Genomic DNA, 27,474 nt, shown 5'->3' with positions numbered 1-27,474 from the left:
CGAACTCATCGTTTTTGATGGCTGCATAATATTCCAGGGTGTATATGTGCCACATTTTTCCTGTCCAGTCTATCATCAATGGGCATTTGTTCCAGGTCTTTGCTATTGTAAACTGTGCTGCAATGAACATTCATGTGCATGTGTCCTTATAGTAGAACGATTTATAATCCTTTGGATATATACCCAGTAATGGGATTGCTGGGTCAAATGGAATTTCTATTCCTAGGTCCTTGAGGAATCGCCACACTGTGTTCCACAATGGTTGAACTAATTTACACACCCACCAACAGTGTAAAAGTGTTCTTATTTCTCCACATCCTCTCCAGCATCTGTTGTCTCCAGATATTTTAATGATCGCCATTCTAACTGGTGTGAGATGGTATTTCAACGTAGTTTTGATTCACATTTCTCTGATGACCAGTGATGATGAGCATTTTTTCATATGTTTGTTGACCTCATGTATGTCTTCTTTTGTGAAGTATCTGTTCATATCCTTTGCCCATTTTTGAATGGGCTTGTTTGTTTTTTTCTTGTAAATCTGTTTCAGTTCATTGTAAATTCTGGATATCAGCCCTTTGTCAGATGGGTAAGCTGCAAAAATTTTTTCCCATTCCGTTGGTTGCCGATTCACTCTATTGACTGTTTCTTTTGCTGTGCAGAAGCTGTGGAGTTTGATTAGGTCCCATTTGTGTATTTTGGCTTTTGTTGCCAATGCTTTTGGTGTTTTGGTCATGAAGTACTTGCCTACGCCTATGTCCTGAATGGTTTTGCCTAGGTTTTCTTCTAGGGTTTTTATGGTGTTAGGTCTTATGTTTAAGTCTTTAATCCATCTGGAGTTAATTTTAGTGTAAGGTGTCAGGAAGGGGTCCAGTTTCTGCTTTCTGCATATGGCTAGCCAGTTTTCCCAACACCACTTATTAAACAGGGAATCCTTTCCCCATTGCTTGTTTTTATCAGGTTTGTCAAAGATCGGATGGTTGTAGATGTGTTGTGTTACCTCTGAGGCCTCCATTCTGTTCCATTGGTCTATATCTCTGTTTTGGTACCAGTACCATGCTGTTTTGATTACTGTACCATTGTAGTATAGTTTGATGTCTGGTAGTGTGATGCCTCCCGTTTTGTTCTTTTTGCTTAGAATTGACTTGGCTATGCGGGCTCTCTTTTGGTTCCATATGAAGTTTAAGGTGGTTTTCTCCAGTTCTGTGAAGAAGGTCATTGGTAGCTTGATGGGGATAGCATTGAATCTGTAAATTACTTTGGGCAGTATGGCCATTTTCACGATGTTAATTCTTCCTAACCATGAACATGGAATGTTTCTCCATCTGTTTGTGTCCTCTCTTATTTCATTGAGCAGTGGTTTGTAGTTCTCCTTGAAGAGGTCCTTTACGTTCCTTGTTAGTTGTATTCCTAGGTATTTTATTCTCTTTGTAGCAATTGTGAATGGCAGTTCATTCTTGATTTGGCTCTCTTTAAGTCTGTTATTGGTGTATAGGAATGCTTGTGTTTTTTGCACATGGATTTTGTATCCTGAGACTTTGCTGAAGTGACTTATCAGTTTCAGGAGATTTTGGGCTGAGATGATGGGGTCTTCTAGATATACAATCATGTCATCTGCAAATAGAGACAATTTGACTTCCTCCTTTCCTAATTGAATACCCTTTATTTCTTTTTCTTGCCTGATTGCTCTGGCTAGAACTTCCAGTGCTATATTGAATAGGAGTAGTGAGAGAGGGCATCGTTTTCTAGTGCCAGATTTCAAAGGGAATGCTTCCAGTTTTTTCCCATTCAGTATGATATTGGCTGTTGCTTTGTCATAAATAGCTTTTATTATTTTGAGATATGTTTCATCAATACCTAGTTTATTGAGGGTTTTTAGCATAATGGGCTGTTGAATTTTGTCGAAGGCCTTCTCTGCATCAATTGAGATAATCATGCAGTTTTTGTCTTTGGTTCTGTTTATGTGGTGAATTACATTTATAGACTTGCATATATTGAACCAGCCTTGCATCCCCGGGATGCATCCTACTTAATCATGGTGGATAAGCTTTTGGATGTGCTGTTGTAATCGGCTTGCCAGTATTTTATTGAAGATTTTTGCATCTATGTTCATCATGGATATTGGCCTGTAGTTTTCTTTTCTTGTTGAGTCTCTGCCAGGTTTTGGTATCAGGATGATGTTGATCTCATAAAATGATTTGGGAAGCATTCCCTCTTTTTGGATTATTTGGAATAGTTTCAGAAGGAATGGTACCAGTTCCTCTTTGTATGTCTGGTAGAATTCGGCTGTGAACCCATCTGGACCTGGGCTTTTTTTGGGTGGTAGGCTCTTAATTCCTGCCTCGACATCAGACCTTGTTATTGGTCTGTTCAGGGTTTCGACTTCTTCCTGGTTTAGGCTTGGGAGGAGGCAACTGTCCAGGAATTTATCCATTTCTTCCAGGTTTTCTAGTTTATGTGCATAGAGTTGTTTGTAATAATCTCTGATGATGGTTAGAATTACTGTGGAATCTGTGGTGATATCCCCTTTATCATTTTTTATTGCATCTATTTGGTTATTCTCTCTTTTCTTTTTTATTAATCTGGCTAGTGATCTATTTTGTTGATCTTTTCAAAAAACCAGCTCCTGATTTAATGATGTTTTGAAGGGTTTTTTGTGTCTCTCTCTCCTTCAGTTCTGCTCTGATTTTAGTTATTTCTTGTCTTCTGCTAGGTTTTGAGTTTTTTTGATCTTGCTCCTCTAGCTCTTTCAATTTTGATGATAGGGTTTCAATTTTATATCTCTCCTTTTTTCTCACGTGGGCACTTATTGCTATAAATTTTCCTCTAGAGACTGCTTTAAATGTGTCCCAGAGATTCTGGTATGTGGTGTCTTCGTTCTCGTTGGTTTCGAAGAACATCTTTATTTCTGCTTTCACTTCATTGTTTATCCAGTCAACATTCAAGAGAAAGTTGTTCAGTTTCCATGAAGCTGTGCGGTTCTGGGTTGGTTTCTGAATTCTGAGTTCTAACTTGATTGCACTGTGGTCTGAGAGACTGTTTGTTATGGTTTCCATTCTTTTGCATTTGCTGAGGAGTGATTTACTTCCAATTATGTGGTCAATTTTAGAGTAGGTGTGATGTGGTGCTGAGAAGAATGTATATTCTGTGGATTTGGGGTGGAGAGTTCTGTAAATGTCTATTAGGTTTGCTTGTTCCAGGTCTGAGTTCAAGTCCTGGATATCCTTGTTAATTTTCTGTCTCATTGATCTGTCTAATATTGACAATGGTGTGTTGAAGTCTCCCACTATTATTGTGTGGGAGTCTAAGTCTCTTTGTAAGTCTTTAAGAACTTGCCTTATGTATCTGGGTGCTCCTGTATTAGGTGTGTATATATTTAGGATCGTTAGCTCTTCTTGTTGCATTGATCCTTTTACCATTATTTAATGTCCCTCTTTGTCTCTTTTGATCTTTGTTGCTTTAAAGTCTATTTTATCAGAGATGAGAATTGCAGCTCCTGCTTTTTTTTGCTCTCCATTTGCTTGGTAAATCTTCCTCCATCCCTTTATTTTGAGCCTTTGTGTATCCTTGCATGTGAGATGGGTTTCCTGGATACAGCACACTGATGGGTTTTGGCTTTTTATCCAATTTGCCAGTCTGTGTCTTTTGATTGGGGCATTTAGTCCATTTATGTTTAGGGTTAATATTGTTATGTGTGAATTTGATCCTGCCATTTTGATGCTAGCCAGATGTTTCGTCCGTTGGTTGATGCAGATTCTTCACTGTGTTGATGCTCTTTACCATTTGGTGTGTTTTTGGCGTGGCTGGTACTGGTTGTTCTTTTCTATGTGTAGTGCCTCTTTTAGGAGCTCTTGTAAAGAGGTCTGGTGGTGATGACATCTCTGAGTACTTGCTTTTTCACAAAGGATTTTATTTTTCCTTCACTTATGAAGCTTAGTTTGGCTGGATATGAAATTCTGGGTTGAAAGTTCTTTTCTTTAAGGATGTTGAATATCGGCCCCCACTCTCTTCTGGCTTGTAGGGTTTCTGCTGAGAGATCTGCTGTGAGTCTGATGGGCTTCCCTTTGTGGGTAACCCGACCTTTCTCTCTGGCTGCCCTTAGTATTTTCTCCTTCATTTCAACCCTGGTGAATCTGATGATTATGTGCCTTGGGGTTGCTCTTCTTGAGGAATATGTTTGTGGTGTTCTCTGTATTTTCCTGGACTTGAATATTGGCCTGCCTTGCTAGGTTGGGGAAGTTTTCCTGGATAATATCCTGAGGAGTATTTTCCAGCTTGAATTCATTCTCTTCGTCACATTCAGGTACACCTATCAAATGAAGATTAGGTCTTTTCACATAGTCCCATATTTCTTGTTGACTTTGTTCATTCCTTTTTACCCTGTTTTCTCTAATCTTGCCTTCTCGTTTTATTTCATTGAGTTGATCTTTGACCTCTGATATCCTTTCTTCTGCTTGGTCAATTCGGCTGTTGAAACTTGTGCATGCTTCCTGAGTTCTCATGTTGTGTTTTTCAGCTCCATCAATTCACTGATATTCCTCTCTAAGTTGTCCATTCTTGTTAGCATTTCGTCAAATCTTTTTTCAAGGTTCTTAGTTTCTTTGCATTGGGTTAGAACACGTTCTTTTAGCTCACGGAAGTTTCTTATTACGCACTTTCTGAAAGCTGATTCTGTCATTTCATCACACTCATTCTCCATCCAGTCTTGTTCCCTTGCTGGTGAGGAGTTATGATCCCTTGTAGGAGGAGAGGTGTTCTGGTTTCAGGTGTTTTCATCCTTTTTGCGCTGGTTTCTTCCCATCTTTGTGGATTTATCCACCTGTCAGCTTTGTAGTTGCTGACTTTCTGATTGGGTCTCTGAGTGGACGTTCTGTTTGTTGTTGATGAAGTTATTTCTGTTTCTTAGTTTTCCTTTTAACTGTCCGGCCTCTCTGCTGTAGGACTGCTGAGGTCCACTCCAGGTCCTGCTTGCCTGGGGATCACTTGCAGCAGCTGCCGAACAGTAAAGATTGCCACCAGTTTCTTCTGCTTTGTCCCAGAAGGATACCTGCCAAATGTCTGTCTGAGCTCTCCTTTATGAGGTGACTCTTTGGATATATGGGGGTCGGGAGCTGCTTGAGGAAATAGTCCTTTGTGTTAGCTTAGGTGGTGAGCTGTGAGCCCCATTGTTCATTCAGAGCTGCTGGGCTGGTAAATTTAAGTCTGCAGCAGCAGAACTCATAAACCTCCCCTTTTTTTTTTTTCCCCAGGTGTTCTGTCTCAGGGAGTTAGGGCTTTATGAGTCTCAGCTGCACTGCTGCCCTTTTTTTTTTCTTCAGGGCTGCCTGCCCACAAGGAGGCAGCCTAGTCACTCTCAGCCTGCAGAGGCTTCGCTGAGCTGCTGTGGACTCCACCCAGCTGCTGTGTGAACTTCCCTGCAGTCCTGTTTATATGGGTGTAGTTAGAGCTGCTTCCGCAATGTTGGCCCGCCTCTGTAATCACGGACTTTCTCTGTAATGGCGTGTTGCCGTAGCAACAGCAGGCTGCCTCAGTAGTGGCAGACGCCCCTCCCCCACAGAGCTGGACCGTCCCGGGTTCTGCTGTGTTTGCTGTGAAACTCTCAAACGAGAGTGTTTCCAATTGCTGTTTTTTTGATTTTGCTTTTGTTTTTGTGGATGTGGGACCAGCCAGACCTGATCTCCTGGCTCCCTGCCTCAGAGCCTTTTATTTTTTCATTGAAGGTCAGCTCTCTACCAGGTGACCTGGTCGCCTGTTGAATAGGTGCCGGGATCTGTGTGTTTTCCTGTGCGGCGACCCACTGCGCCACTGAAACCGCGGCTCTGAGATTCACGGCACTTTTTTTTTGCCCAGGAATCTCCTGGCCTGGCTCCCTGTTTCAGCTCCCCTTGCTGGCTAAGTGGGAACACAGTCCCATTTACACTGCTCTGGGAGCGGCTGCGCTGGCTGAAACTGTGGCTCTGAGATTCATGGTGCTTTTTTTGCCCAGGAATCTCATGGTCTGGCTCCCTGTTTCAGCTCCCCTTGCTGGCTAAGTGGGAACACAGTCCTGTTTACTCTGCACCCAGAGCCGCTGCGCTGGGGAGTAGGCAAAACAGCTGTGCCGGCCACACCAGCCACGCTGGCAACCCGTGGGCTCCTCCACCTGCGAATCTCCTGGTCCGTGGGCAATAAAAATCCGTCTGGAAATGCAGCGTCCACTCACCCTCTACACTTTCATTCAGAGCTGCAATCCTGAGCTGGATCTAACCGGCCATCTTGGAACCCATCAAAAAGAGTTATTTTATAGCAAAAGATTATGTATACCATGCTGATGTTTAATGAAATCTGTGACACTGAAGGAGAACATTTGACAGTGAGTCAGTATATAGAATATGACTTTTCCCTCGAAGTTCACAGGAATGACAAAGAGCTATTGCGAATGTCAAGATATTCAGTAGTCTAAATGATATCCTCTTTCCTTTGCACCATATATTTTCAGAAGTTTATGTGTAATGCCATGGTTTTCATATATAAATGACATTTTTCAATGCTTTATTTGTAAAAGTATTTCATATGCAAACCATTTTAATTTTATAATAGCTATTCTAATCAGAAATATATCTGTTTTAATAGCATGTATTATTGTTCTGTGTCACAGGAATGCAGCTTAATTTATTTAATCACCTGTGTAAAATAGAATCTATAAGAGAACTGCTGTGGGGACAGTCTTCCAAAGCAGCATATATGATATTCTCCACTGTTTTAGATTGCATGTGTTAATATTATTAATCAACATAAATGATCAAGAGTTGCAGTATTGATTGGTATTGATGTCAAGAAAGCAAAAAGAGAGGTAACCTAAATTAGCATGAATAAAAATGGATTTATAGCAGACATTTAGGCATAGGAGTAAATGTGAAACTCATTTCAAAGAAACCAAATTAGCAAATTGTTTGACAGAAAGCTCTGTGTAAATAATGGTGGTATCTTTTTTTCACTGTTCATTTGAATAAGAAAGCAACTGACATTGGTAATCAATGGTGTACATCTAGATTTTTATAAGTAAGAGGGTTGTTGAAACAAAAGACTATATACGAGAGCATGTCTGAGATCAAGATTTTCAGCTGATGTTCATTGATTTCATAGTGTAACACTGAATTTGTTAATGTAATTTTGCATCAAAACCCATTTCCCATTAATATAAAAGGGTTAACACAATTAAAAAAAGAAATAGATACAGTTCATTCATTCTAACTTAAGATCAGGCCTAATGTATTCTTTTCTATAGTGATTATTGACACTGAAAAATACAACTGGGAACTAAATGTGCCATAGCATGAAATTAAGAAAATATATAACAAAAACAAATATTTCTAAAATCAAATTAAGAGATGATTTAGATTAAATTTTCAAAACAGACCCAATCAATTTTTGACAATAAACATTTAATCTGTCAAGGGTTTAGCTATACAAGCTTGTGGTGGATGAATTACATGTGATAAAATTTTATTTGCCAGAAAGATGAATTCTCAAATTCCCGTCTTTGCATTCATTGATTATAGTCTCTAGAAATGAATCTGGGGATTCTTTTAGTCCCAGTTCCATGGGTAGTTATTGACTTTTAGATAGTAATGAACACTAATTACATAAGATTGTTCCTTGTGGTAAAACAATAGCTTGAGGGAAAAATATAATACTTGCATGCTTCACTGAAGACCAGAAAAGGATATTGTACATTGCATTATTTTGTACTCATGCTTCACAAATCCCTGAATGAAGAACTAATAAAGGTGCATATGCATTTTTCTATCTTTCTATGCAATATTACTTAACTGATTGATGTACATTAGTTATGCTGTCTTTATAATAGTTTATTTTAAACCTCATTTGTTTAGGATTCTGTTTTTCACTACTACATTGGACAATGAACTAGATGCCTTAATAAAAGAATGGATGAATTAATAAATGATTCTTTAATCTGTAATTAGAATTATGGATTGTATCATTGAAAACAAGCAAGCATCAAATACCTCACAGGGTGAGTTGGTAGCATAAAATTAAACTTTCATTTTCTTGATTTCCAAGGTATTATGTCATTCGATACACTGCATAGAAACTTTTCCTCCCTATAAGAATTTTAAAATTTATTTTAATTTTTCTTTTTATTAATGTTATTTTAAAAATCATAATTGTGCATACTTCTGTGACCCAATGTATTGTTTTGATGTAGGGTATAATGTGTAATAATTAAATAAAGCTAATTATCATATCTATAATCTCACTTATTTTTTACGGTGAGTTATGAAAAATGTACCCTGTAGGCCATGGTGCCTCATGAAAGAACAGGTGTCCCTAAAAACCTAAACATCCCAGAACATATTTGAGAACTTACAGAAAAAAAAAAAATTTCATCACATACAGTAGACAAATTGCTGGAAAATTATCTTAAAAGCAATTTAGAGACAGATAGTGGGACAGATCTCTGGAGCTGTCCTGCTGCTACCCAGTAATGCCCAGTAATGTAAGTTCTAACAAACTCATGTACTCAGTAAGCTAGCCTTGTCTGAGTCATTCCTTGTTTTCTTAGCTTCTTTCTAGTTTGGGGGTCCTCATTTGGGGAGACGTTACATTCCTTGGTTTTTCTCATAATAGCATCATGTGAGGTTGTGCTTTGAGAGAGCTCCAGGTTGCACTATCTTAACACACTTGCTTCATAGGAATGAGAGAGACTTCTCCTAGCATTTATATGTAAGATCAAGGGGAAAACTCTGACTGGTCCAAGTTGGGCTTCATGTCCATTCCTAGCTCAGTATCTGTAACTAGAGGTCATATGATTGTCCAGGAATTAATCACAAGCTTGTTACTGTGGTTATATGACTTCCAGTGTAACAAGAACCATACTAGGTGGTGAATGAATTATTTCATAAAAGAAGTGAGACTGCTGCACACCGAAAAGAAATGACAAGATACTCTTTAGGAGAGAGCAATTATGTCTCCAAATATTGTTACTAATTTTATCTATTAGAAGTTCCAAACAATTCTAGTTGTGTTGATACAGACATTATATAATTTAGGAAGTCAAACATAGTTAGTAGAGTGTTATATTATACTAGAGTACTATATTATTAACAATAATTTACATTTAAATATCATGTAATAGTTTTCAAAGTGATTTAATTAGATTTATATAACTGTGAATTCAGGACAGTGCTAAATACATGGTGGTTCAAAGTCTAAAGTTCCTGTCTTAAAAAAATCAAAAGTAATACCTTAGTATTTATGCTTTCTTTGACAAACTACTAAACTCTTTGGAACTTCATTCACGGATTGGGAGTAATAAAGGTTCTAACTTCATGGATTTGTAATTAAGATTGATTAGGCAAATATATGCAAAGTGCTTTGAAATGTGCTTGGCACATATTAAGCACTTAATAAAGTTTACCTATTGTTATTATGGTAATTATGTTTCTGTTGCAATGAGTTGTCAAATGGCTTTGTTATCCTTGCCACATTGGATTGAAACCCAGAAATCAGCTTGTTATCTAAAAACTACCCTTGACAGATTGGGGAACTGATATGCTTCTTTCACTAAGTTGTCTTGTGAAGTAAATCTTTCCAATATATGGTGACTTTCCAGTCAGCCTCAGATTACCAAGAGGTTCTGAGTATAAAATTCGCATAGGAAATACAGCAAATTTAGAAAGAATTATACAAGCAGGAAGAAAATAACACCCAGAGAGAAGCTGAAGTACACATCAGAGGAGTCAGGAGATTTGGAAAGAATTAATACTGAGTTGAGAGGGGATGACCAAAAAATGTGAGAAACCAAACATATTGTAGATTTATTATTTAACTCTGTAATAAATAAATTATGGTTAATTTCTCCATCTGGTCACAAAACTGTTCTATCTTTACAATTCGCCCTTATCCCCTAAAGGAAAGAGACTTTTGTTTCCTAAAACACTAAAGAGCCAAACTAACAATTATTTCATTTGTTATCACAGTGACTAAGACACATGCTAGTGATGAAGGATGAATACTATAGCCATATATCCATATTCTGAATATATCAATTCCTGATTACTACCAAAAAGCCCCAAACTATCTTTCACTTCAGAAAACCAAGGCCATTAAATTGGTATTTTACCACATCAATGACTCATATATAAAAGTGTGCACATATTCTTGGGAAACTACAAACTGTAATTGTGTCGCTTTTAAATAAATGGGCATAAAATGTTTTAATTCAAATGCATTTGGTGATTTTGAGATTGCTTTCTAACAGCATACTCCTTTTATTCAGAGGAATACAGAAATATTTTGGGGCAATTATCTTCCACCCTGGAGATAGAACAGGACAGACATGACCCAGTGACTCTTGGAGCAATATAAAAAGACAAAACTCCCCCAGGACCATCCTGGTCAGCATCCATCTGCTGGAGATGACCTACCAGGTTTACAATTTTAAAAAAGAGAAAGTAACACTTAGCCTGTATGTATATCTACACTTGAGGTATAGTGAATAGAGAATGATATTAGGAGATAGAAGCCTGGCTATATTACTAATTACCTCTATCTCTGAGGAAGTAATTTAATCTCCCTGGTCTTCAATTTTCTAATTTCTAATGGGATGTGGTTGTAAAAGATTGTCTATAATAAACCCTCCAACTCTTCAAATCTGTAAATTAGCTTGTCAACCCTTGACATATCTGAATAAGGCTGAAGACATTATGCTGAGCACAATTTTATTCCAGTGACTTGTTTAACTCAAGCAAGCAATCATGTTCTGACTTTAGCAGTTTTAAAAATTGGTATATACACTCAGCTGAGATGTTGAGAGTTGAGTTACACATTGTATCATTGTTTGAAATGGGCATAGATTTCTCAGTATTGAATGTTTCCAGTTTTATTTTGACACATTATACAAATATGTAGCTATGATTTATGAAATATTTATGAAATATTTATATATTTCATAAATTATTCCAAATTTTAGGGAGTTTTAATTCAATATACTTTTGTAACTTGAGAAGAAAATACCTTTTCTCTGAATCAGGTTTTAGTTTTTTCTGCTTCTTTGCTTTTCCCTACTAATCATTAAACTGAAAAAAAAAACTGTGCCTAGGTAAAATGAATAGTTTGGAGCTTATTTTATATGTTTTAGTTGCTGTGGAATTTCAAGACATAATTTTTCAATGGCAATAGAGGACTTGGGTTTAAGTCCCAATTCAGCCTTTAGTATTTCTTTCCTCCTGATAGCAGTCTCCTTTTTCTTACTAATGACTTTCCTGACTAAGGCAAAAAACAAACAACACCCAAAAAAAATTACAGAAGTAAAGCTTAATGTTAGAAAACAAAGGAACGAATTAAGTCAACAGAGTAGAGGGAAATGCATCACATTTACCATTTCTTACCTCTTCTCATGGACTTCCTAAACCCTCTTTATTTCATGTGATCACCACCTGATAGTCAGTTTGGTGGTAGCCTTCTCCTCATTCTTAGTATTTTTACAACCAGAATTGTGCTTCTATTTTTTTAACTACAAAATCACATCTCACAGCAGTTACATTTGTGAATTTTCTCCACACCAAAATTTTACATTCTTTGAAGACAAAAAATGTATTACATTTGTATTTGTATATCCAGCATGCTTCCTTAGTTAAATTAAAACTCAATGAATATTTGTAAATTATATCAAACTGTAAATCCAGAGGCTTAATTTTCTCTGTCAATATTCAACTCTTTCTCAGAGTGCCTGACTTAGTTTAGAATAGAGACTATTTAATGGTTCATTTTGAGAGGCAGATTTATGTACTTGTCAGCATTGGTTTGTAATAAGTAACCCCCAAAGCTTAGCCAGTTGCAATTATAGACATTTCTTGCTCAATTTGCATTTAACCATCTGCAGTTCAACTATAATCACTGCCCTTGCAGCTTCTGTAGGTTGTGCTTGGCACAGCTCCCAGTGAATTTTATCTCTGGAAAGAGGGCAGACCTATTGTGAACATGTCAATTACCACAACAAAAGGAAATAAAGCAGAGCTGAGCTTAATCACAAAATGTAACTTCAAGTTTTCTCTTGAATATGTCACTTTTGCTCAAGTTCCATAAACAAAGCAAGTCATGTGACCAAGCCCAAAGCTAAAGAGGCAAACATCTCACATGGCAATGAGTGTATTATATAATTCTATTACTGAGAAAAATGCAGTCAAAAATTGTCTGAATGCACTAGAACACTTTCCATACTCCTGGTGACAAATATTCATTTTCTTCCTTTTCATATTCAAAATATATATTTTCCTCACCTTTCCCCCAAAGAAGGTACCATCACATTCTTAACGCCATCAGTTCATCAGGCTCAAAGTCAAAGGTCATCATCATCTACACAGAAGTTACAAATGTGGTTTATCTAAATATGGAGAAATATGGACTAAAAAGAGAAATTATTTTCCTACGCACAGCCAATGCACATCAACAGTACAAAGGATAATCACAATAAGCATTTGCATTCAGAAAGGGAAAGAAAGGCAGACAGCTGTCATTGGTTCATAGCAATTCCAAAGTCAAATAGCCTTTGTTTTAAAGGAAGAGAACACTTCTTTATTATGCTCAAATTCATTTCTGAGAGAAGTAACACCATACAATCATTCTTGGGGCTCTTTGTGTTTCCTTCTGAAATGCATTGCTTCCATTATCCTTCTTGTGACTGTTCCTAGAGGATGATGGTAAACATGCACTCCTAGAGGGTAGAACTTCTGACTTCTTTTTCCAGTCTATAAACACATGGGACATCAATTGGTGGTTTACCTGCCAAAAATCCCAACTTCTAATCCAGCCTGGAATTAAGTTTGTCAGTATAAAAGTCTCAAAAATATAACAGTGATTTTATTTCTATAGTAGTCTCCCCTTATCCATGGTTATACTTTTTATGGTTGTAGGTTTCAGTAACCCACACACAATCATCGTCTGAAAATATTAAATGAAATATTGCAGGCAAACAACTTGTAAGTTTAAAATTATACACTGTTCTGCGTAGAGTGATTAATTCTCAAGTCACCCAGCTCTCTCTTCCCTGGGATGTGAATCCTCCCTGTGTTCAGCATATTCATGTTGTAGAAGCCACCCACCACCCCTTAGTCACTTAAGTCGCCTTCTTGGTTATCTGTTAACTGTTGCAGTATCACAGTGCTTATGTTCTAGAAACCTGATCTTGCTTAATAATGACTACAAAGCACAAGAGTAGTGATGTTGGCATATTGTTCTAATTGTTCTGTTTTATTATGAGTTCTATTTTTAATTTAATCTTGTACTTTTCCTACTTATACATTAAACTTTATCATTGGTATATTGGTATAGGCAAAAAGCATTGTATATATAAGTTTTAATACTACCCACAGTGTCAAGCATTCACTGGGGGTCTTGGAAAGCATCCCCCATAAATAAGTGGGGGACTATTGCATATTCATTATGTACAGGTCAAATATTCTAAATTAGTTTGTTAATAATGTATCATTTAGATTTCCTAGGAAACAATTATGCTAGCTGTTTATAAATGTCAGATTTATGCCTTTCTTGTTTTTTTTTTTTCAAAGTGTATTGTCAATTTTAATGTCTTACTTTTTCAGCATGTTTTGTGCTTTCTAGTTTCTTTTTTACCTTTCATGAGAATGTTTTCTTTATTTTTACTTTCTTTAATGTTGCAGCCAGGATATATTCTATTCTAAATTCTAACTTTGATTGTTTTTAACTTATCAAATAAATGCATAATTCTAATTTCTCCATTTATTAAAATCAAGGACCAAGCAGAAATGACACTCCCTTTTCTTTCTTGTTTTAAGAGTCTATTTCTTGCCTTCTTGCATTGGATAGGACTCTGGTCTATGACAAGCAGAAATATTGATACTGGACACATAGGAATTTTACCCAATTTCAGAGGAAAAGCAGTAAATATTTTACTAGTAACATACATTTTAGTTACACAGTTTTTGTTGTTGATGTGATTTTTTCAGATTAAAAATGTTCATATCTATGCTTATTTTGCTGAGACTTAATTTATTTTTATTATTATTTCACTTTAAGTTCTAGGGTATGTGTGTAGAGGCTTAATTTTTATCATGCCCATTTGTTGAATTTATCAAATATATTTCTGCATCTATTGAGAAAAATACTTGTTATTAAGTTGCATATTGTATTAGTAATTTATATTCAAGTATATAGCATTTTTTGTTTCTGTGATATTGTCACACATTGTATTATCTATGCATGATACATTATGGTTTTTATATATCATTGGATTTGAATGGCTAAAATCTTGTTTGGGACTCCTTGGTTTATTCATGCAATTGTTTATATAAACATTGTCCCACAATTTAACTTTTATTCTAGTTTAATTTGGTAAAATTTTGATATAAAAATTATGCTGGCCTCCTAAAATAAGTTAACAAGTGTTCCTCTTTGTTAGTTCTTCCTGAGATTGTGCAATTTTAGTGATATTTCTACCATATTGATTTGTACAAATTCATTTGCAAACCATCTGAGATTGGAATTTGTTGCTTTGGGAAAGTGTTATGCAGAATTCAATTTTCCCATAAGATTACTTAGATTTTTTTTATTATTTCTTGAATTGGTTCTGATAAGTTGTGTTTTTTCAGGGACTTTGTCTACTTTATCCAAATTGTTATTACATAAGCTTGTTCATAACATCCTTTATTATCTTTTATTTTATTTCTTTGGTTATATTAATTATCAATTTATGAATAATAAATTTCTCCAATTATAAATGCACAATGCAATGCATTTTTGACCAAGGACATTTAAAATAAGGAATAGTTAGGTAATACAAATAGTAACATAATGTACCTTTTTGCAGTCAATTCACTCACCCTACCTACTGGCTCCAGGAAACCACTAATCTTTCTTTCGTATAGTTTTGTCTTTTTGAGAATTTCAAACAAATGAAATCATGTAATATGTAATCTTGTGTGTCTGATTTTTTTGACTTTCAGAATACATTAGATATTCATGCTCTTTTTTGTATCAATAGTTCTTTTTATCACTAAGTACCATTCCATTGCATGGGGAAACCGCAATTTGCTTAATCATTCGTAATTTAGATATACTCAGAATTTGTGATAAATATTTGGGTTTTTACATTTTGGTTCATTATAAATAAAGCTCCTATGAAGATTAACATAGAAGTTTTGCATAAATATGTTTTCCTTCTTCTTGGCTAAAAACCTATAAACTTAATTTCTGGGTCATACAGTAATCATGTCTTTATACAAGAAACTGACAAACTGCACAAGTGGCTGTACCATTTTACATTCCCACTAGCAATATCCAAAATTATAGATGCTTCACATTCTTGTCAACAGTTGCCATTTTCTTTTTAATGCTAACTCACTTGAGAGGGCATGCACTGGCATCTCAGTGGTTTTAAGTTTCATTTCTCTAATGATTGATACTGAGCATTATGTCTATAATGTCATTTTATGAACTTCTTAACGTCTGTAGGATTGATTTCGGGTCATGTTAAATTGTTTGCAATTTCACTACAATTTATTGTTGCCATTAGAATTTTTCAACAATAATTTTTCCAATTCTGCATACCCACTTTTTGCCATATAAAGTTGATTTTTTTCCCCCAGTTGTTGGTGGAGTTTCTTTACCCTTTGGACTGGGCTTAAACATGTGACTTGCTTTGGAAAATTTGCCACTTAGAACTGAGGCATAAATAAACAATAAAATGCTTTAATCAGGTACATCAATAATCTTCATTTTGATTACTAAGTAATTTGTTATTTTTCTGTCCTTAACTTACTGATCTATCAGCAACATTTGACATTGTTTCTCACTCATCTTTGAAACACTTTCAGACTCTACACATTTAATTTCTTAAACAGCAACCTTGCTTAATTTTATTGCTATATTTTTTGATTTTGGCCTTCATTTCCTCATCCAAACAACCTCTTGAATTTGGAGTGTAACCAGAATATGGTCCTTGGATTTTTTTTTCTTTTCTACTGATATTCAGGACGTTTGTGATCTTATTCAGTCTCACAGAACATAATGTGTCTATCTATTGATGAATACCAAATATATACCTCCATCTCAGATCTCTATGTATAAGCTCTAGGTTCCTACCCATTGCTTACCCAATATATATTTAGATGCCTTCTGTTTCTCTTAAAATTAGCATATACCAACAAGTTTCTAATCATTTACCTTAAACAAAACCTTCTGAAGTCTTACAGATCTCAATTACTCTTATCACAATATTCTTGGAGTCATCTTTAATCACTGTCTTCCTCATGAATCCCACATCCAGTCTCTCAGCAAATTCTTTCTCTTATAACTTGAAAATATATACAGAATACAAAAAGCTCTCAATTTCTCTATTGACGCAGCCTTGATCCAATCATGATCATTCTTGTCTGGATTACTTTGTTGACCATCTAACTCATCCCCCTAATGCTAATCTTATATGTCCATTTTCACCCCAATAACAATAGTATCCTTTTACACCATGAGCTATATTATGCTACTTTTCATTTTGTAAGACCTACACAATTTAGTCCCCCATTACTTCTTTGAATGCATCTGCTATTCATCCCCTTACTTTCTCAGGTACAGCTGTATTGATCTTTATCACATTCCCCAAACATATTGCTACATCATTCTCTTCAAACTGACTCTTATTTTTGGCTGAAATTTCTACCATAGAATTCTATCGCTCACTACCTCATGTTGTTCAGATTTTTATTCCACAACTTTTTTGGTGAGCTCTTCTCTAAATGTAATATTTAATAATAAATACTCCTTTGCAAATACTCTATCTTCACTACACATAGTGTTTTATTTGCTCGGTAAAATATTAACCTTGTTATAGCAAGGATATGTGTAATCATCCGCTTGTTCACTGCTCTATCCAGAGTGTGTGTCAAAGTGATGGGTGGTTGATAAGCATGTGTTGAATAACTGAATGCATTAATAAATCTAGATTATAGCATCATAGTTATTCTGACTAAAATAAAAATATCTTGGTTTCTCTTTGGTTCTATTTCAAACAAAGTGGATATTTGAAATGCAGAAACAAAAATGGTTTATGAACCATTAAGTCTTTCAAATAATGCAGCTACTGAAATTATCTTACAAAACTTACTGAGGCAATTTAATTTTCTAAAATTACAGAGGATATGTGAGCAAAATCAGAGTGTTGAAAACATTCTACCAAGATGAGCGTGCAAAACACCTAGGTCGCACAATGTACCAGTAATGCATTGAACCTACTGTTGCAAACTAACAATTCAGAGTTGAAATGTGAAATAACTAAGCATATCCTCTAAAGACTGTTTAACAAAGTGAAGATATGTACAAAATTATGTACTAAGTTGCCATCATATATTTTCAAATGAGGTTCAACTATTATTACTTTGTCATATCCAAATAGCTAAACTACAATAGTAATTATTAGCTAAGAGATTAATCCAGTATAACTTTTAAAAAGCCTGAGGGGAACATCACACACTGGGGTCTGCTGAGGGGGAAGAGGGGAGGCGGGGTAGGGAGGTTGGGGAGGGATAACATGGTGAGAAATGCCAGATACAGGTGTTGGGGGAGATGGAGGCAGCAAACCACATTGCCATGTATGTACCTATGCAACAATCCTGCATGTTCTACACATGTACCTATAGTGCAATTTTAATATATATGGCCTTCTCTCTAGACTCATGGGTTAGCCACTATTCCATAGTAGCTTGTAAGCCACAGTATATTGTTATAGCCCAAAACTACTGTTATTTATTAACTGTTAAAAAAAGCAATTACTGTATAATTCTTGGTATAGGCTGGGTGGGTAGTTAATTGTATGATGAAAAAATTAAGAAATAGACTATTTCAAAAAGTGGAATTTTTTTTTAGTTCAGAAAATACAATTTTCTGGGAAGAAAATATTAGCAAAAACTTCTAGTGGAGTAGCAGACAGAATCTGGAATTTAAATTTGGACGGCATATCGAGGGTATGTTCATGATGGGATACAGTTGCATATTTTTAATTGCTTATTTTGCATATGTTTGATGAATATTGAATATTAATATCTATGTAATATAAATATTTAATTCCCTTCATCATTCTGAAGTGGAATTCATGGCACCAGAGTAAAAATAATTGCATAATACAATTATTGTAAGAAAAGGAACAAATCAAAAAAAGGATTTATAAAAATATATGAAAATACCTGATTTGCATGCAAATTACATGGAGGGAAAAGATGAATGCTTGCTGTGAACTTACTCTTTGGATCATTTTTAAGTTTAACTCATTTATAAAAATAAACATTTCGGTACCTGATTTTTTTCCCAAATTACATTGCTTGTGGAAATATAGTAGGTGAATCACATAAGATTCAGGCTACTAAGAACTCAACAAGAACATGAACCCTATTATTCTCTCCAAGTTTTACAGAAAATATTTTAAACAAATGTCTTATAAACTACTCAATAAGATGAGGAGAATAAAATACATGTATAACTATTTGAAAAATGATGGCAGAGTGTATAATATGCCTGATGTGCTTTTCTAATTGAAAGACAAAAATTATTAAAAACACTATAAATGCTCACAAACTGGCCAATTATCCAATCATAAGAAGTTTAATCTCTGAATTTTCCTATATGCGTATCCACACATCTAAAATAAATCTTATATAGTCAAAAATAGACACATGAAAAATAAGAATAAATATATGAAAATATCCAAGTAGCTTTGATGGAATCCTTTTATCAATTGGTTCTATTTCTTACTAACAACAGCAGTGTATTTTAAACAATTGGAACATGGGTAACTACATAAAGAAAGAAATATACTGGATATTTTGGCCTGACAAGTTTCTATACCCTTTCTCCAGACTAAAAGTCATTCTCAAGGCAAAGAAAAAAGTAAAACTATGAAATTCTGATAGTTTTTACTGACATACCTCAAATAAGAGTTAGAGTGTTTACAATTTGGAGAAAATACCAAAACAACAACAACAAAAATAATTTTCAGCTGAGTCAACAGCTCAAAAATATTTATTATTTTTTAGATTTTAAAGTATTATGGAATTAATGAGTAGCCAGTAGTGGTGAGGAACCCTTTAGATATTTCTAAAAATTTGATATTTGACACAGATAGAAGATTGAGGATGTCATAGTAAACTTATATAATATAGGCCAACGTTTGAAGGCAATTAAGGACAAAAATAAAATACTTGAAGGGCAAAGACAATAAAAATAATTCACAAAGTTGAACACTCAATAAACAAAATGAAAATCAAAAAGTTTTGGTGAGATTTAATAAACAGAAATTTTACTGAATTCAAAGAAATATTGCACCTTCATATTGAAAAGTCAAACCTAAAAACAGGACATTTTGACTCAGCATGATAGATATAAAGATCTAGATAAGAGCTGGCCTGAAGCTTACTCAATTTGATGCACCTTTTTAAGAAAAGGAATATAAAATTATGAATACAGAATTAGGTACAAAATTTTATATCAATTTAGAATAAGAAAAAATGCAAATCTAAAAGGGTTTGACTAATAACTCCAATGTCACTAAAGACAAAAAACAAAATAGTATTTTTGTTAAGTGCCTCATCTAGCACTGTAATACTTTCCTCCCCTACATTTATTAACAACATTTTTATTGTCATTCATAAGATAATTATATTGCATTCTTTCTTCCCCAAGGATTACTATTTAATATTGAGAAATTAGATTACTGTCTTTCAGATTTCCAACATGCTATTACTAGTATCATGTATTTTTTTTTAGGGCTTTTGTTAACTTTAGGAAGTCTTTTATTAAAGTTTGCGGCCCCTTCCCCTAACACTTGGATGAGTTTTCCAGTTTAGCTTTGACCATCATACTTTTCAAAATAGCTTTCTCATACTAAATCCTTCATTTGTAGGTGCTGTAGCATACACTCATATTGTATTGTGATCACTACATCTGCATCTGACTTTAGATAGCAGTTAATATGCTAACGTTTTATTGCTTATTTTATTTAACTTTTTTAATTTCTAGGATATAGAGTATATAGCATTTTTATTCCAATTTTGTACTTTTAAATAATGCTTTGCAATTAATAATACTGATATGCAATCTCAAATAAAAGAGATTGTAATGAAATTAGAAAAAGCTTATTAAGCTTATCAGGAAAGGGTAGCTTTTATAAGTTCATCATTTCTCCCAGAGGATGTGAAGAAAAAAAAAAGATTTACAGATGAGAATTCATAAAAATTTAAGATTCACATGTGGAGGAGTATACAAAAAATAAACATAGAATAAAATTGACAGGTTAAAAAAGATTTTACAAGATATTATTGACAAAGTTTAAAAGGCTATAATATATTTTAAAATTCAAATGAGAAAAAGACAAATGACATAAGAACATAAAGGACAAAACTAAATAATTAAAAAAGAAGACATAAATTGCCTATAAACAAGTGAAAAGACAATAAGAAAAAACATAAATGCTAAAAGAATTGATAGAGCATATGTTTTCTAAAAGAATGGGTAAATAGAAAAGATCAATTCAATTTAAACTTAAGAAGTTTGAGTAGCACAGAAATTAATACAAACTTACTGACAGAAAAGTTGACAGTGTCCATTGAAATTTAAAACTTGTTTATATATATATATATATATATATATATTAATTTATTTATTATACTTTAAGTTCTGGGGTACATGTGCAGATCATGCAGGTTTGTTACATAGGTATACACGTGCCATGGTAGTGGTTTGCTGCATCCATTGCCCCATCATCTACATTAGGTATTTCTCCTAATGCTTCCCTCCCCAATCCCCCCACCCCCTGCTATTCCTCCCCTAGCCCCCCACCCCCAGGCCTCGGTGTGTGATGTTCCCCTCCCTGTGTCCATGTGTTCTCATTGTTCAATACCCACTTATGAGTGAGAACATATGGTGTTTGGTTTTCTGTTCTTGTGTCAGTTTGCTAAGAATGATGGTTTCCAGATTCATACATGTCCCTGCAAAGGACATGAACTCATCCATTTTTTATGGCTGCATAGTATTCCATGGTGTATATGTGCCACGTTTTCTTTATCCAGTCTATCATTGATGGGCATTTGGGTTAGTTCCAGATATTTGTTATTGTGAACAGTGCCACAATAAACATATGTGTGCATGTGTCTTTATAATAGAATGATTTATAATCCTTTGGGTATATACCCAGTAATGGGATTAATGGGTCAAATGGTATTTCTATTTCTAGATCCTTGATGAGTCACCACACTGTCTTCCACAATGGTTGAACTAATTACACTCCCACCAACAGTGTAAAAGTGTTCCTATTTCTCCACATCCTCTCCAGCATCTGTTGTCTCCTGATTTTTTAAAGATCATCATTCTAACTAGTGTGAGGTGGTATCTCAATGTGGTTTTGGTTTGCATTTCTCTAATGACCAATGATGATGAGCTTTTTCTCATATGATTGTTGGCTGCATAAATGTCTTCTTTTGAAAAGTGTCTATTCATATTTTTTGCCTGTTTCGGTGTTGTTTGTTTTTTTCTTGTAAATTTGTTTAGATTCTCTGTTGATTCTGGATATTAGCCCTTTGTCTGAGGGCTAGGTTGCAAAAATTTTGGCCGGTTCACTCTATTGATAGTTTCTTTTGCTGTTCAGAAGCCCTTAAGTTTAATTAGATCTCATTTGTCTATTTTGGCCTTGTTGCCATTGCTTTTAGTCTTTTTGTCATGAAGTCCTTGCTCATGCCTATGTCCTGAATGGTATTGCCTAGGTTTTCTTCTAAGGTTTTAAAATTAAACAAGAACACAAACAACCTGAGTAATAAATAGATGGCAAGCAAGGACATCATAAAAATCAGGAAAATGGAAATTATAAAGGATACCACTACCCACCTGTTTGAATGGTCACAACCTAACACATTCACAGTACCACTTTCATTGCTGGTGAAAATGCAAAATTGTACAGCTACTTGGGAAAATTTTGTGGAGATTTCTCACAAAACCAAGTGTATTCTAACCATATTATCCAGTAATCATACTTCTTGATATTTACCAAAAAGACTTCAAAACTCATATCCATACAATGACCTGCACATAGATATTTACTGAAGCCTTTTTCACAATTGCCAAAATTTAGAAGCAAGTGAGATGTCCTTCAGCAGGTGAATGCATAAACTATGGTGCATCCAGACAATGGAATATTATTCAGTGCTAAAAAGAAATATAATCCAACAAGCAATGAAAATATGTAAAACAAACTTAAACACATTATTACTAAGTTAAAGAAACTAGTCTGAAAAAAAAAAGCTATATACTATATAATTATAACTTTGTTACAGCCTAGTAAATGTAAAACTATGGAGAAGTAAAAAGATCAGTTGTTTTCAGGAGTTGAGGGGAAGGGGAGATGAATAGTAGGAGCACAGATTATTTTGGTGCAGTGTAGTTTCTCAGTGTAATACTACATTGATGGAAACATGCTGTTATACATTTGTCCAAACCCATAAAATGGGCATGACCAAGAAGAAACCCTAATGTAAACTATGTACATTCAGTGATAATAATGTATCAATATAGGTTGATCAGTTGTAGCAAATGCACCACTGTGGTGGGGGATGTTAATAACTGGAGAGGCTATGCATGTGTAGGGGTGAGGGGCATAAAGGAAATCTCTGTACCTTCTGCTCAGTTTTGCTATGACCTTGAATCTGCTCTAAAAATAAAATCTATGAAAAAAACAAAAGCGAACAAACAGAAACAAAAAGTATATATCCATTAATCTCTCTATTTATCTCTCTCTTAAATGTAGACATTTAGCTGAAGAGTGTGGTGGTGGAGAAAGAGTGGGTTGGCATTCACAGTGGGATTGTGCGGTATAATCCTGTTGATAAAGAAAAAGAATAGAAAAAAAGCTGTTTGACCCTCACTGTCACTCTGGAAAAGTGCCCTATGACATATCCAAGTAATAGAATTCTAAGTACACTCTAAAAATTAGAGGTAGAATGGATAAATATGCCCAGAGCAGAATGGATAAATATGCCCAGTATTATTAAGTAAAACAATAAAAGTGATAAAAATGCCAATTTCAAATGCACACACACATATGCACATGCACATGCATATATACACATCTCCATATATGCACACATATAATACAATTCATTTGCAAATAAGACATATGTCTTATTGTTTCTACATGCATATAAGTATTTGTCTGAGCCAGCAGAGAAGGCCTCAGAAAGATTTTTCAGCTGTTAACAGAGCTTACCTCTGGTGATCTCTGAGTGAGAGATAAGGAAGGTGAGGCCAATCTGGATTGGAGAAATATATGAGTATTTTTACTTTTCATTCATATTATTATATATCACATAAGGAGAAAATAGAACACACATTTATTTTTAAATTTACCATTCATGATGACAAATTAGACTAGGCAGGCATTAATTCTCAATGAATTCATACTAATAAAGCACATAAACATGTAAACATAAGTTTTAAAAAATATTTTATACTACAAATAGTTTTAAAGATCTATGACCTGCCAAGGTCCATGCAGGTTGTTAGAGACACAGTGTTGACAAGTCAATTACAACATGATCTGTGCAACAACAGCGGTATGCTCAAAGGCTGGTGGAATTCACTGAAGGTATCCCATGAGGCAGGTAATCACCAGAGGTTTCCTAGAGAGCTGTGAGGCAAGCAGTTTCTGAAAGAGTCATTGTTAAATACAAGAAGAGGAAAGGCGTAACAATGTGTGAATGAGTATTTGGGAAATCTCAAATAATTGAATACTATTTGGAAAGGCAAAACAATGAGTGAATGAGTATTTGAGAAATCTCAAATAATTGAATATTACCTATGTGCAGATTATATACAGGGATTGGAGGAGTTAAAAAAAAGTTAGCAAGAGGCTGATCATAAAGAACATTTTCAGCTAGAACATGTATTTTTGCTCTTTTTGTTTGTTTGTTTTGCTTTGTTTTAATTATGTTCCCCATCTCAAAAAGAGAAATGAAGAGGTTTTGTTTTAAAAAGATTGTTCTGAAAATAAAATAAAATAAAAAAAAACAGGTGGAAGAAAAGGTAGATTCTAAATTTAGAGAAATAAGTCAAGATAAAATACTCTGGCCTATGGAAATTTGTGATTTCATAAATTAAGGTAATAAAAATGAAAATGAGGATAAAGGGAGACATTCAATAGTTGTTTGGACATAGTGATACAATTAGGTAATGGGTATGGCGTAATGTATATGGAAATTTTTTTTTTTTGAGTCAAACCACAGAACTTTATTTTGGGAAAGGAAAACATTTTTTGTTGGTCAAGCTATCAGCTGTTATGAAATACTCTTTTTTTTATTGCATTTTAGGTTTTGGGGTATATGTGAAGAACATGCAAGGTTGTTGCATAGGTACACACATGGCAGTGTGATGTGCTGCCTTCCTCCCCAACACCTATATCTGGCATTTCTCCCCATGCTATCTCTCCCCAACCCCCCACGCCACACTGTCCCTCCCCTATTTCCCCCCAACAGACCCCAGTGTGTGATGCTCCCCTCCCTGTGTCCATATGTTCTCATTGTTCAACACCCACCTATGAGTGAGACATGCGGTGTTTGATTTTCTGTTCTTGTGTCAGTTTGCTGAGAATGATGGTTTCCAGGTTCATCCATGTCCCTACAAAGGACACGAACTCATCGTTTTTGATGGCTGCATAATATTCCATAGTGTATATGTGCCACATTTTCCCTGTCCAGTCTATCATCGATGGGCATTTGGGTTGGTTCCAGGTCTTTGCTATTGTAAACAGTGCTACAATGAACATTCGTGTGCATGTGTCCTTATAGTAGAGGATTTATAATCCTTTGGATATATGCCCAGTAATGGGATTGCTGGGTCAAATGGAATTTCTATTTCTAGGTCCTTGAGGAATCACCACACTGTCTTCCACAGTGGCTGAACTAATTTACACTCCCACCAACAGTGTAAAAGTGTTCCTGTTTCTCCACATCCTCTCCAGCATCTGTTGTCTCCAGATTTTTTAATGATCGCCATTCTAACTGGCATGAGATGGTATCTCAATGTAGTTTCTATTTGCATTTCTCTAATGACCAGTGATGATGAGCATTTTTTCGTATGTTTGTTGGCCTCATGTATGTCTTCTTTTGTAAAGTTTCTGTTCATATCCTTCACCTATTTTTGAATGGGCTTGTTTGTTTTTTTCTTGTAAATCTGTTTTAGTTCTTTGTAAATTCTGGATATCAGCCCTTTGTCAGATGGGTAGACTGCAAAAATTTTTTCCTATTCTGTTGGTTGCTGATTCACTCTAATGACTGTTTCTTTTGCTGTGCAGAATCTGTGGAGTTTGATTAGGTCCCATTTGTGTATTTTGGCTTTTGTTGCCAATGCTTTTGGTGTTTTAGCCATGAAGTCCTTGCCTACACCTATGTCCTGAATGGTTTTGTCTAGATTTTCTTCTAGAGTTTTTATGGTGTTAGGTCTTACATTTATGTCTTTAATCCATCTGGAGTTAATTTTAGTGTAAGGTGTCAGGAAGTGGTCCAGTTTCTGTTTCCTGCACATGGCTAGCCAGTTTTCCCAACACCATTTATTAAACAGAGAATCCTTTTCCCATTGCTTGTTTTTGTCAGGTTTATCAAAGATCAAATGGTTGAAGATGTGTTTTGTTGCCTCCAAGGCCTCTGTTCTGTTCCATTGGTCTGTATCTCTTGTTTTGGTACCAGTACCATGCTGTTTTGATTACTGTAGCCTTTTAGTATCGTTTGAAGTCCAGTAGTGTGATTCCTCCCACTTTGTTCTTTTTGCTTAGAATTCACTTGGCTATGCGGGCTCTCTTTTGGTTCCATATGAAGTTTAAGGTGTTTTTTTCCAGTTCTGTGAAGAAGGTCATTGGTAGCTTGATGGGGATAGCATTGAATCTATAAATTACTTTGGGCAGTATGGCCATTTTCATGATATTGATTCTTCCTAACCATGAACATGGAATGTTTCTCCATCTGTTTTTGTCCTCTCTTATTTCATTGAGCAGTGGTTTGTATTTCTCCTTGAAGAGGTTCTTTACATTCCTTGTTAGTTATATTCCTAGGTATTATATTCTCTTTGTAGCAATTGTGAATGGCAGTTCATTCTTGATTTGGCTCTCTTTAAGTCTGTTATTGGTGTATAGGAATGCTTGTGTTTTTTGCACATGGATTTTGTATCCTGAGACTTTGCTGAAGTTGCTTATCAGTTTCAGGAGATTTTGGGCTGAGACAATGGGGTCTTCTAGATATACAATCATGTCGTCTGCTCCTGGTCTGTGGCCAATAAAACTCCATCTGGAAATGAGGCATCCACTCACCTTCTGCACTTTTGCTGGGAGCTGCAATCCTGAGCTGCTCCTAGTCGGCCATCTTGGATCCACTATATGGACTTTTCAATAAAAATTACAATATAACATACATGAAAACGTATTTCTAGATTAGATTCAGCTTTGCTTATTTATTTTGTTTTCCTTACAAGATGTCATTTATAAAAGTATGATTATTAAGCATTTAGAATAACCCAATCAGCCACCAAAAGAACTAATATAGTGACACCTCCCTAATAGAATGTGGCCAGGGATACTACTACTTGTGTTGCCTTTTTGCTAGGTAATGCAGAAGAGGAAAAAACAAAATGAACATCAGTAGTTTTGACTTCTGAAAAGCTAACACCCACTTTTTTTTTTCTTTTTGCTTTGTGGTCTCATAGAATATATACAGGAAGGTAAATATAGTCATCTTGAAAATGAATTTTTTTACTTCAGGATTAGTATATTTTAAATGGAATTAATCAACTGAAAATTAAAGTGAGAGACAGCAGTCAGTTTAGCAAAAAGTATATAATATCAGACCTTGGAAAACATTCATGATTATTATACTTTTGCATTAGATGTGTGAGTTTACCATCATTCATATCCTTAAATAAAGATTAAATAATTTTCTTATATGTTAAACCACAATGTGTTAGTCTTATAAATTTATTTCAGTATAATTTGGTAGTGTTTTCTGTTTTTTTCTAAGGTATATCATTTAGAATGTAAGTAAAAATAATATTAAAGTTTGCACTGATACTGAATTACAGGTTATTTTTGGAACACGTAAAGTTTGGGACATGTGAGTCAATATATTGAGTTCAATTGCTCATTGAAGAATCACATTCTTGAAGACCACTTAGCAAATGAGCATAGCTCTTCAAGTTCTAATTACAATAGAGAGATAGATAACATAGATAGATTAGATAGATAGATAGATAGATAGACAGAAATATATAGTCATATCTAGGGAAATACATTTCAGCAATTGACCATAGATCATTTAACCTTTAGCATATTTAATTTAAACCTTTAACGTAAAATTTATTCCCTAAATTTTATTTGGATATGTACACACTTTCTGTGTCTGTGGTTTTTGTTTCAAATTCACAATT

This window comes from Aotus nancymaae, unplaced genomic scaffold (assembly GCF_030222135.1).
Source record: "Aotus nancymaae isolate 86718 unplaced genomic scaffold, 86718_ANA_hifiasm-v0.15.2.pri h1tg000003l, whole genome shotgun sequence".
Lineage (NCBI taxonomy): Eukaryota > Metazoa > Chordata > Mammalia > Primates > Aotidae > Aotus > Aotus nancymaae.
The sequence above is the reverse complement of the archived record's forward strand: the minus strand, read 5'-3'. Positions refer to the sequence as shown.